The 10070-nt window shown below is 39.2% G+C and overlaps 1 non-coding gene across 1 annotated transcript; it reads left to right on the forward strand.

Annotated features, from left to right (window-relative positions):
* Window positions 1-966: 966 nt before the first annotated feature.
* Window positions 967-1106, forward strand: LOC138079423 (small nucleolar RNA SNORA18). The gene has a single exon (XR_011144894.1). It is a non-coding gene; the product is annotated as a small nucleolar RNA SNORA18 (small nucleolar RNA).
* The last annotated feature ends 8964 nt before the right edge of the window (window positions 1107-10070 follow it).

Consider the following 10070-nt stretch of genomic DNA (forward strand, 5'->3'; position numbering starts at 1 on the left):
TGCTCCCCAAGTTAAATTTAAAATGTGATGCAATTTGGGGGTATTTTATAGAACTGGGCTTCCCAGGTGGCTCAGAGGTAAAGAATCTGCCTGTTAATGCCAGAGCCACAGGAGATGCAGTTTCGATCCCTGGGTCAGAAAGATCCCCTGGAGGAGGAAATGGTGACCCACTCGAGTATTCTTGCTGTGATAATCCATGGACAGAGGAGCCTGGGGTTGCAAAGAGTCAAACATGACTGAGCACACAGTTTACAGAATTGGCATGCTAGTTTTAAAGTTTATGAGATGAGCCAAAAAAGCCAAGGGTTTTTTCTAGAACAAGAAACAGGACTAACTTCAGCAGGTATCAAAATGTATATTATAAAGTCACAGTAATTGAAATAATGTGGTACTGTGAAAAACAGTCAATGATCTTGGTATGTGATAAATGAGGCATTTAAAAATCAGAAAAGGTACTGGCATATTATTTAAAAACGTGTTAGGACACAGAGCCTTTCTCACACCATACATAAAAAAACATAAATTCCACATGTATTTAAGATGTAAATTTTTTAAAGGATAAAAGAAAATATGGGAAAATATATTTATACCTTGGGGAGAGAAAGCAATCTTTTTTTTTTTTGGCCACAGGGCTTGTGAGACCTTAGTTCCCTGACCAGCAATTGAACATTGGCCAGAGTCTGAACTACTGGATTACCAGGGAATTGCCCAAGAGAAAGCTATCTTGACAAAACATAAAACTCAACATACATTATGTGTATGGCAGAAGACATATAAACAAAGTCGAAAAGCAAGTGAATTATGACAAAATACATTTGCAACTGATATAATAAAATTTTATACTTTATTTTACTTTAAATATATATGTATCTCAGTTTATTTGAGTTATCTAAATAGAGACAAGTATTTTAAATACATATATATTCATACAAAGAATCTATAGATCAGTAAAAAAACAACCCAAGAGTTGACATCTATCCCTATGGGGTTTTTCTTATAGACTCACATGCTCACATTGTTGGAAATGCCTCATGGAGTTAACTAGGTGGTTTTGCTTCATTCACAGAACTATTTGTTAGATCTCTGGAAAGAACTACAAGAACCATTAAAAGTATGAGAGACCTAGTAGTTAATCTGTCTACCTTAGGTATTAGCATATCCCACAGTCTGTAATATTCTTGGGTGTAATAGCTTTGAAGTGTTTATGACTTGAACTCATTAAGTTTAAAGGGTGTCTGAAAGTGAAAACCTAGGCAAGTCCATCTACACTGACCCTACGAATCACCCTAAAGTAAATTACTTGAAGAATTAGGTCCCAAAGATCCTAGGTGGGGAAATGCTTGATATTATCAGTGTGTGCATATTCAAGTGGAGATAAAAGAAGTCCAACTAAAAGAATTATGGGCTGACTGACAGGACAACTGTGGATTAAGCATAGATTATTTTAAAAAGAGATATCTTCTTAAAATTGCTTCCCAAGTTTCTTTTTAAATTATCATCCCTTTTGAAGACACTAAAACTAAAAGTTAAAAATGATCAATTACAGATTATTTATTGGAGAATGATTACATGGTGTTCAACATCCAAAGACCTTGGTCTTACATACAAATATTTGTGAGCTATTACACTAATGTGTTTTAAGTTAAACTAATGAAAGTATGTATGTGCATTATTTATTTATGATTCTTTGAGGCTCACAGACAATTTTCCATTAATTACATCTTCATAGAAGGTAAAGGTCTTTTCCAAGTTCATACCATTCAGGAATATGGAAATGACACTAAAACTTCATGCTACTCTTGGAACTCTGTACTCAATCCTAGGATCAGCGCCAGGCATCATTTAGAGATTGAAATACCGCAAAACTCTGGGGGTGGGAAGAGGGCTGTCTTGAAGATAAACCCTGACTCAAGCTTTGGAGGACCTAAAGTGACTTTGATGGAAAGTGGAAGCAATCACATGTAAAATTCTTTAAATAATGTACTGACTTTAAATAATTTTGCCTAATGTTACAAATAAATTTTTTAAACCCTTATACTGTTAAAAAAAAATAACCATCTAATTAAAAATAACTTAATATATTAATTAAGAATATAAGAATACAACTTGCAGATGACAAGATATAAATATCCAAAACCATATATGAACTATTGTTCATATGATTAAATTTAGTTAATAAAATAATGAGATATAAAGTTAATGAAAGTAAGTTAATAAATCATTAATAAAATAATGAGAAATCAATTTTTTAAACATTTGTTTATTTAGCTGAGCCAGGTCTTGTTGTGGCATATGGTATTTTTAGGTGCTGCCTGCAAACTCTTAGTTGTAGTATGTGGGACTTAGTTCTCTGACCAGGTCCCCTGGATTGGGAACACAGAGTCTTAACCACTGGGCCACCAGCAAAGTCCATGAGATATCAATTTTTTTTTAATTTATGACATATCAATTTTTGACCATCATTCTAAGTTAGAAACTGTAAAAGGCCTGTGATTTTACCCTACTTGAAAGCTGACAAGTTAGCTTACCACAGTGTTATATACATTCTGACAAAAGAATATAAGCCCCTCCCAACACACACACACACACACACACACAAGATGCTCTGATCAGCAAATACATGTATAAAATATGTTTGGTGCTTATGTTCCTAATTTTAAGTAACTAGCATTCAGGTATATGTATTGGCCTATTAGAAGTTTGGTTAGTATGGGTCAATTAGCACGTACATGATCACCTCTGAATGTTGATTAACTGATACAGTGATATTCTTGGACCTGTAAGTCTGGGGAACAGAGTCAGAACCCATATTGATTAGACCAAAGTATTGTCAATTTGCTGGACAATCAACCTTTCCCAAAGACATCTATCTCTCCAACTCTTTGCAAGCAGGCCTTCATCAAGTCAAAACTTTTTCTTTTGAGATTGCTCCCAACCTCTCTTGTTATCATAGTCATTTCCAGTTTGTTGCATGCACACATACTAAGTAGCTTCAGTTCAGTTCAGTCGCTCAGTCGTGTCCAACTCTTTGTGACCCCATGAACCGCAGCACACCAGGCCTCCCTGTCCATCACCAACTCCCAGAGTTTACCCAAACTCATGTCCATTGAATCCGTGATGCCATCTAATCATCTCGTCCTCTGTCGTCCCCTTCTCCTCCTGCCCTCAATCTTTCCCAGCATCAGAGTCTTTTCAAATGGGTCAGCTCTCCACATCAGGTGGCCAAAGTATTGGAGTTTCAGTTCAAGATCAGTCCTTCCAATGAACACCCAGGACTGATCTCCTTTAGGATGGACTGGCTGGATCTACTTGCAGTCCAAGGGACTCTCAAGAGCCTTCTCCAACACCACAGTTCAAAAGCATCAATTCTTCGGCACTCAGCTTTCTTTATACTCTAACTCTCACATCCATACATGACTACTGGAAAAACCATAGCCTTGACTAGATGGACCTTTGTTGACAAAGTAATGTCTCTGCTTTTTAATATGCTGTCTAGATTGGTCATAACTTTCCTTCCAAGGAGTAAGCGTCTTTTAATTTCATGGCTGCAATCACATCTGCAGTGATTTTGGAGTCCAGAAAAATAAAGTCTGACACTGTTTCCACTGTTTCCCCATCTATTTCCCATGAAGTGATGGAACTAGATGCCATGATCTTCATTTTCTGAATGTTGAGTTTTAAGCCAACTTTTTCATTCTCCTCTTTCACTTTCATCAAGAGACTCTTCAGTTCTTCTTCACCTTCTGCCATAAGGGTGGTATCATCTGCATATCTGAGGTTATTGATATTTCTCCTGGCAATCTTGATTTCAGCTTGTGCTTCATCCAGCCCAGCGTTTCTCATGATGTACTCTGCATATAAGTTAAATAAGCATGGTGACAATATACAGCCTTGATGCTTCAGTCATGTCCAATTCTTTGTGACCCAATGAAGTGTGGTCTGTCATACTCCTCTGTCCATGGGATTCTCCAGGCAAGGATGCTGGAGTGGGTTGCCATTTCCTCCTCCAAGTCCACTTTCTTAGTTAAAAAAATATATCATCCCCCCAAAAAAATCATCCAAACTTCAACACACCACTCCAGATACAATCTGAACAGCACAGATAATATCTGTACTGGACCCTATTTTTATCTGAACGTGCCCTAAATATGAACAGGCTTTTTCACTGGTTGCTACACCTGTAGAATCTTCTCAAGCTTGTATTTAACCCCAACTCCCAAGTCCATGGAAAAGGAAGATAGTGAAAGTATTAGATGAGAGCTTGTGCTGTGGAGTTAGACTTCCTACGTTTGAATTTCAGCTCTGCCATGTGCCGACTAGGTAACATTGGGAAAGTTACTTCATGTCTTTAAATCTTAATTTTCTCATCTGTAAAATAGGAGTGATAAGAACATCCACTTCAAAGAGTTGTTTGTAAAGATTAAGCAAGTTACCTCAGGAGAAATATTTGGTACAATGCAGGCTATTTTCCATGCATCTCACATTGCACTGAATACATCTTGTTTAAGCCTCACAAGAATGCTATGATGGATATATTATTGCATCCATTTTACATACGGAAAATCTTGAGTTGCATCAAGCTCAAGTAGCTTGCCTGAGGTCAAATAACTGCTAAATGGCAGAGTCAGGGTTGCAATAAGATCTTCCTGACTTCAAAGACCAAGTTATTTCTCTTGCACCATTTAAAGACATTCTCCCCTTTCCTGTATTACTACATTTTTTAAGCCTTTAGAGAGCATAATAAAGGGGTTAGGAGGGCAAGCTCTCTCAGAGCAGACTGCCTTGCTTGATGATCTGGGACAAGTTATTTAACTTCTTCATGCCTCAGTTTCCTCACCTCTAAAATAAGAGCTTTAGTATTTTATTACCTACCTCAGAGATTTCAGGGCTGCCTAAATAAGATAGCATTAAACACAGTGCCTACTGACTGTCTAGGATATAACAGATGTAAGGTGCGTTATTCACACTCCAGGTCACCTTGCTGATATCAACCAAGTCTGCTTAGGAAACCATTTTTGAGTATTTCCAGGAATCCACTTCAAATTTATCAAATTTCTCTGAACTTTCTCAAATATGCACTTTAGTATATCTAAGATATATCAGACTATGTCTAGAATTCTTTTACTCACTTTTATGAACCCAAGATGACAGGGTTGAAAAGAGAAAGAAATAAAGGCTATCATAACTCAAAAAAATGCGTAATGAGGCCCAGAAATAATAGATAGTTGGCTTCAGCTATGACTCATCAAGGGCCATTTGCATCAGTTCCTACTGCATTACCACAACTCACTTCTCTTATTGCTCAGCCCTGTATATTTATCACCCTCAACTCACATTTGAGGGTACTGATTACAAAACGTTCTTTTGTACATAGCCCAGCTGCCAGGAGATCCCACCCCCACACTCAGCAAAAGTGGGTTCAGATAACTAAGCTTTCAGTGTTTCAAGACTGAAGGAAAAGGAATTCATAAATCCCACATAAGTTCTGTGAGATATTTATTACTGGCCCTGTTTTACTGCTGAGGAAGATGGGCTTGTCATGGCCATTATTTGTATTTTATCCAAATCACAGCATTGATTTGGGGTGGAGGTAAGAGCTGACTCAAATCTTCCATAGTGCCACTCCAGGTGGAAGGAGGAGCCTGTGGGTTGCAAAGAGCAATGCTTCCTGAACTGGTCCTCCATCCATGTGGCACCCGCATCACTTTTGCAACATCCTCCTACCTCCTATGGGATTATTTACTTAATTTTTTTAAAGCAATGCACTTTTTTGCTACCTAAATTAATTAGGGAATTTCTGTCTAAATAATAATTACTGTGAAATAACAAGTTCTATACACCATGCATATTTTATATAATAAATTTTAAATGTATTCATTTCCTAGGGCTACCATAACAAAATACTGTAAACTGGGTAGGTTAATACAACAGAAATATATTCTCTTACTATTTATGAGGCCAGAAGTTCAAAATAAAGGGGTCAACAGGGTTGGTTCCTCTTAGAGGAGAAATTATTCCACACCCCTCTCTTGCATTCATGCTCAGTCATGTCCGACTCTTTGCAACCCCATGGACTGCAGCCCACCAGGCTCCTCTGTCCATGGAATTTTCCAGGCAAGAGTACTGGAATGGGCTGCCATTTCCTTCTCCAGGGTATCTTCCCAACCCCAGGAATGAACTCCCGTCTCCTGAATTGCAGGCAGAGTTTTTACCACTGAGCCCCATGGGAAGCCCTACACCCCCTCTCCTAGCTTCCTGATGTTGCTTGGCTTGTACACACATCATTCCAATCTCTGTCTACATATTTGCAAGAGCTTGTCCTCTCTCTAATGTCTCTGTCCAAATTTCCCTCTCCTTTCTCTTATAAAGTCACCAGTCATTGTATTCAAAGCCCACTGTAAGTCTAACATTATTTCATCTCAAGATCCTTAACTAATTACATCCGCAAAGACCCTGCAACCACTTAAGGTCACATTGTGTAGTTCTGGGTGAGGCTCTGGAATTTTGAGAGGGACACAATTCAACCCACTACAAGTGAATAATGACCACAGGTTTTTTTTGAAAGTTTATCCATATACCACCAAAAATCATCTTGCATTCTGATAGTGGATTGCAAACCACACCAGGAAGACACTGATACACATGGTATTTGGAGGTCCTTGGGCACCTCCCCTACTTTTAAAAGCAGCAAGCTCTATCGTCTAGGTGGTTGCGCTTCCTTCACTCATTTAAACCAATGCGTGTTTTGGTAAATCAAGAAGTTTGTCCCCTAGAGACTTCCCTGGTGGTCTAGTGGTTAAGACTTCACACAGTGGGGTGTGGGTTCAATCTCTGGTTGGGGAATGAAGATCCCACATGCCTTGCTCGCAGCCAAAAAGAAAAAACAGGGAGTTGTGTCCTCTAGCTAGAGCTGATACTTTGGTTTTGAGAACTCAGGAAACATTGTTAATAATAGATTGTTTCAAGTGCTATTTCAAGAAGGTAGATGAACACTAGCTTATTACATGATTCATTATTTTCAGAAATCAGCAGCTGTACATGTACAGGTCTCTGTGGGGTTGTACGTGGGAATTTATTACATCTTCTCTCCATAGAGATGACCAAAGGATCTTAAGGCAGATTTGCAATATAAAAGAAGCCATTAGTCAACACTGGACATGGTGAAATTCCATCCTGTGCAGAAAGGCAGGATGCCTGAGAGCACTGTAACCAGGAACCCAGAGTAAGTCCAAATTTTCAGTCTGGAGAAGAAGGATGGAAAGAGGAATTTTATTCTCAGCAGCCTTTATGTGAACTTCCATGTGAATCACAGGTTGAATAAACTTTGGTTTTTCCATTTGAGATACTATTCAGAAGACCTGACACTTCTAAATGTGCAGACTTCAGTTCTCCCTAAAAACTACGCATTGGACAAAGGAAATTAAAGATCTCAGGAAAGACATTTTTCCTAACTATTCTTCTCTTTAACACAGATGCTTTTTTGCTCCCAAATATTAAAAACATCAGAAGGAAAACTGTCTTAAATTAAAAATTATGAGGTGGTAGAGATCAATTGTTGTATGGGTTTGAGGCAAAATATAATAAAAGATGCATAAGAGCAGATGCTTGGAAACATGTCAACAAGCATATTTCCATAACCACATATGGTACAGAGCTTTCATATACATACTACCTTAGTATTTACACTGAGTTAAATAATTCAAGATGGTGTAACCAGGAAGCCCCAGAAATGTGATAAAACATTTTAAATAAATTGGATTGTTGCCATAACAAATAACCTACGCAAAAGAAACAACAACCAAAAAACAACCCCCTTAGATAAGAGGAGGTGGAGAAGGTCCCAAAATGAAAGGTTCAGTATTTGCTGGCAAAACCTCAACGTACAAGATCATACTTTGTGGATCGACCCACAAATATATCTTAAAGAAGCCACCCAGTCGTAAATGTAAAAATGACTGCTGGTCTTCAGTGTTTGTCACTATATGACTCAGTATTACCCAGTGCCACTGCTAAAAGAGAACTTCAATAAAACTCTCTGCAGAATTTCCTCAAACTGTCCACTCACCTCATAAGAAAATGTGTCCCCTTACTTTTTAATCATGTGTAGATTCTCGTGATGTGCATTGCCCAAATGAACAGGAAGGTGTTGAAGGGTTGAGGATGAGCAACTTCAAATCAAACTGTATTGCTTTGCCAGAAACACACTTTTTTAACAAGGGACAGGCAGCATTGTGATATGCTTTTAGAGGGAAGGAACTGGGGGTGAGGGAGGGCAGAAGGGCCCACTGGAGGAAAAGCTGAAGAATGAGAAAGAAATTGTGGTTGACTTCTACCCCTCTCCAGGAATTCAAAGCAGGTATCAATGTACTAAAAGCTGTATGGAAACACTCCAGGAAAGACACCTGTTTAACTTGGTTTAACATAACCTTTCTCAAACTGACTTGACAGCAAATCCCCTTCCTCACGTAACAACTTTTAACATCCCAAGCCTTCAGGAGGTGTTTTAAGGAAAGTGTTAGCCTAAGTTAGCTCCAAGATGGCCCCTCTGATTCTCACCTTCTAGGAATCACACCTCTGTACAGCCCCTTCCCACATTTAATAGAGCTGACCAATATACAGAAAATGATACTGCAGAAATGAGATAGTGTGACTTCTAAGGCTAGGCCATTAAAGACACTATGGCTTTCACCTTGCACCCTCTTGGATTGCTCATCCTGGGAAAAGCCAGCCACTATGTCATAAGGACACTCAAGCTGCCTTTGAACAGAATCACATGTAAAAGGACTTAGCACCATGGGAGTGAGCTGTCGTGGAAGTGAATCCTGCAGCCTCAGTCAAGCTTTCAGATGATTTCAGCTGCAGCTAACATCAAATTTCAAACCACAGAAACTATGTGAAATCATAGACATTTATTGTGGTTTTAAACTATTAGTTTAGAGGTAATTTATGCAGTAGATAACTCATACAGGGAATATTGGGCTTCCCAGATTGCTCAGTGGTAAAGAATTCACCTGCCAGTGCAGGAGACACAGGAGACATGGGTTCTCTGAGTCAGGAATATCCCCTGGAGGAGAAAATAGCAATCCACTTCAGTATTCTTGCCTGGAAATCCCATGGACAGAGGAACCTGGCAGGCTACAGTTCATGGGGTCACAAAAGTCAGACATGACTTAATGACTATTAATCTAAAGCACTGAGTATTAATCATTTTGGTTTGTCATGTAACCATCATGAAGCTATAGTGTGGAATGTGCTTTTACACTACTCCACCTCTCTAGACACAGTTAACTGATTAAGGGATGGATTCATACCTGAAGTCAAGCCAATCAGGATCATTCCGTAGGATTTCTGTAGCTGCCACTGGACAAAAAGATTTATTCTCTGGTGATGAGGCCAAGTATATGGGACTAAGGAGCTGCCAATGGCAATATTTCAAATTTCAAATTTTTATTTCTAAGGAAAAGAAGTTGACAACACAGAGAGAAGCAGGGTTGAGAGATTAAGGAAAAAATACATAGTAATATTCAAGTTCTTAATTCCAGAGACCCCTGATAGCACCTGCCCTTCACCCTTCTCAATGTGAGCCTTCCAGCAAGTTCTCCTTTTTGCATAAGTCGGTTTCAGCTGGGTTTCTAAACCTTGCCTCCAAAAGAATCTTGACTGATACACCCCGACACAACTTTATGCTTTCTCTAGCACGGCACTGGTGACACTGGGCTGTAACTACTGTTGCTTATCTAATTCCCTGTCCACAGAGAGTGCCTTCAGGTTCACAGCATCTGCCCTTCCCTGCAAACTGCACTCAAGAGTGGAGGCCTCTGACCACCATGTCTGTATTTCATCACCTTGGGCCCTGCACCATAGTTGATTCACTCAAGATGGACCAATCGGATTCTAGGAGTTTGGCACTGAGACCTACAGACTCCGGACACAGAAACCCCTTCACACCAACAACAGCATTCTCAGAGAAGACTGTAACTCTAGCCAGTAAGGTGCCCCAAGCTGCCGTAGTCCCTGCTCCTTCTGTGAAATCTCTAAGAGCCTCCAGAATTCTTCTAACAGTCTTAAGC

This window comes from Capricornis sumatraensis, chromosome 4 (genome assembly GCF_032405125.1).
Source record: "Capricornis sumatraensis isolate serow.1 chromosome 4, serow.2, whole genome shotgun sequence".
In the NCBI taxonomy this organism is placed as follows: Eukaryota; Metazoa; Chordata; class Mammalia; order Artiodactyla; family Bovidae; genus Capricornis; species Capricornis sumatraensis.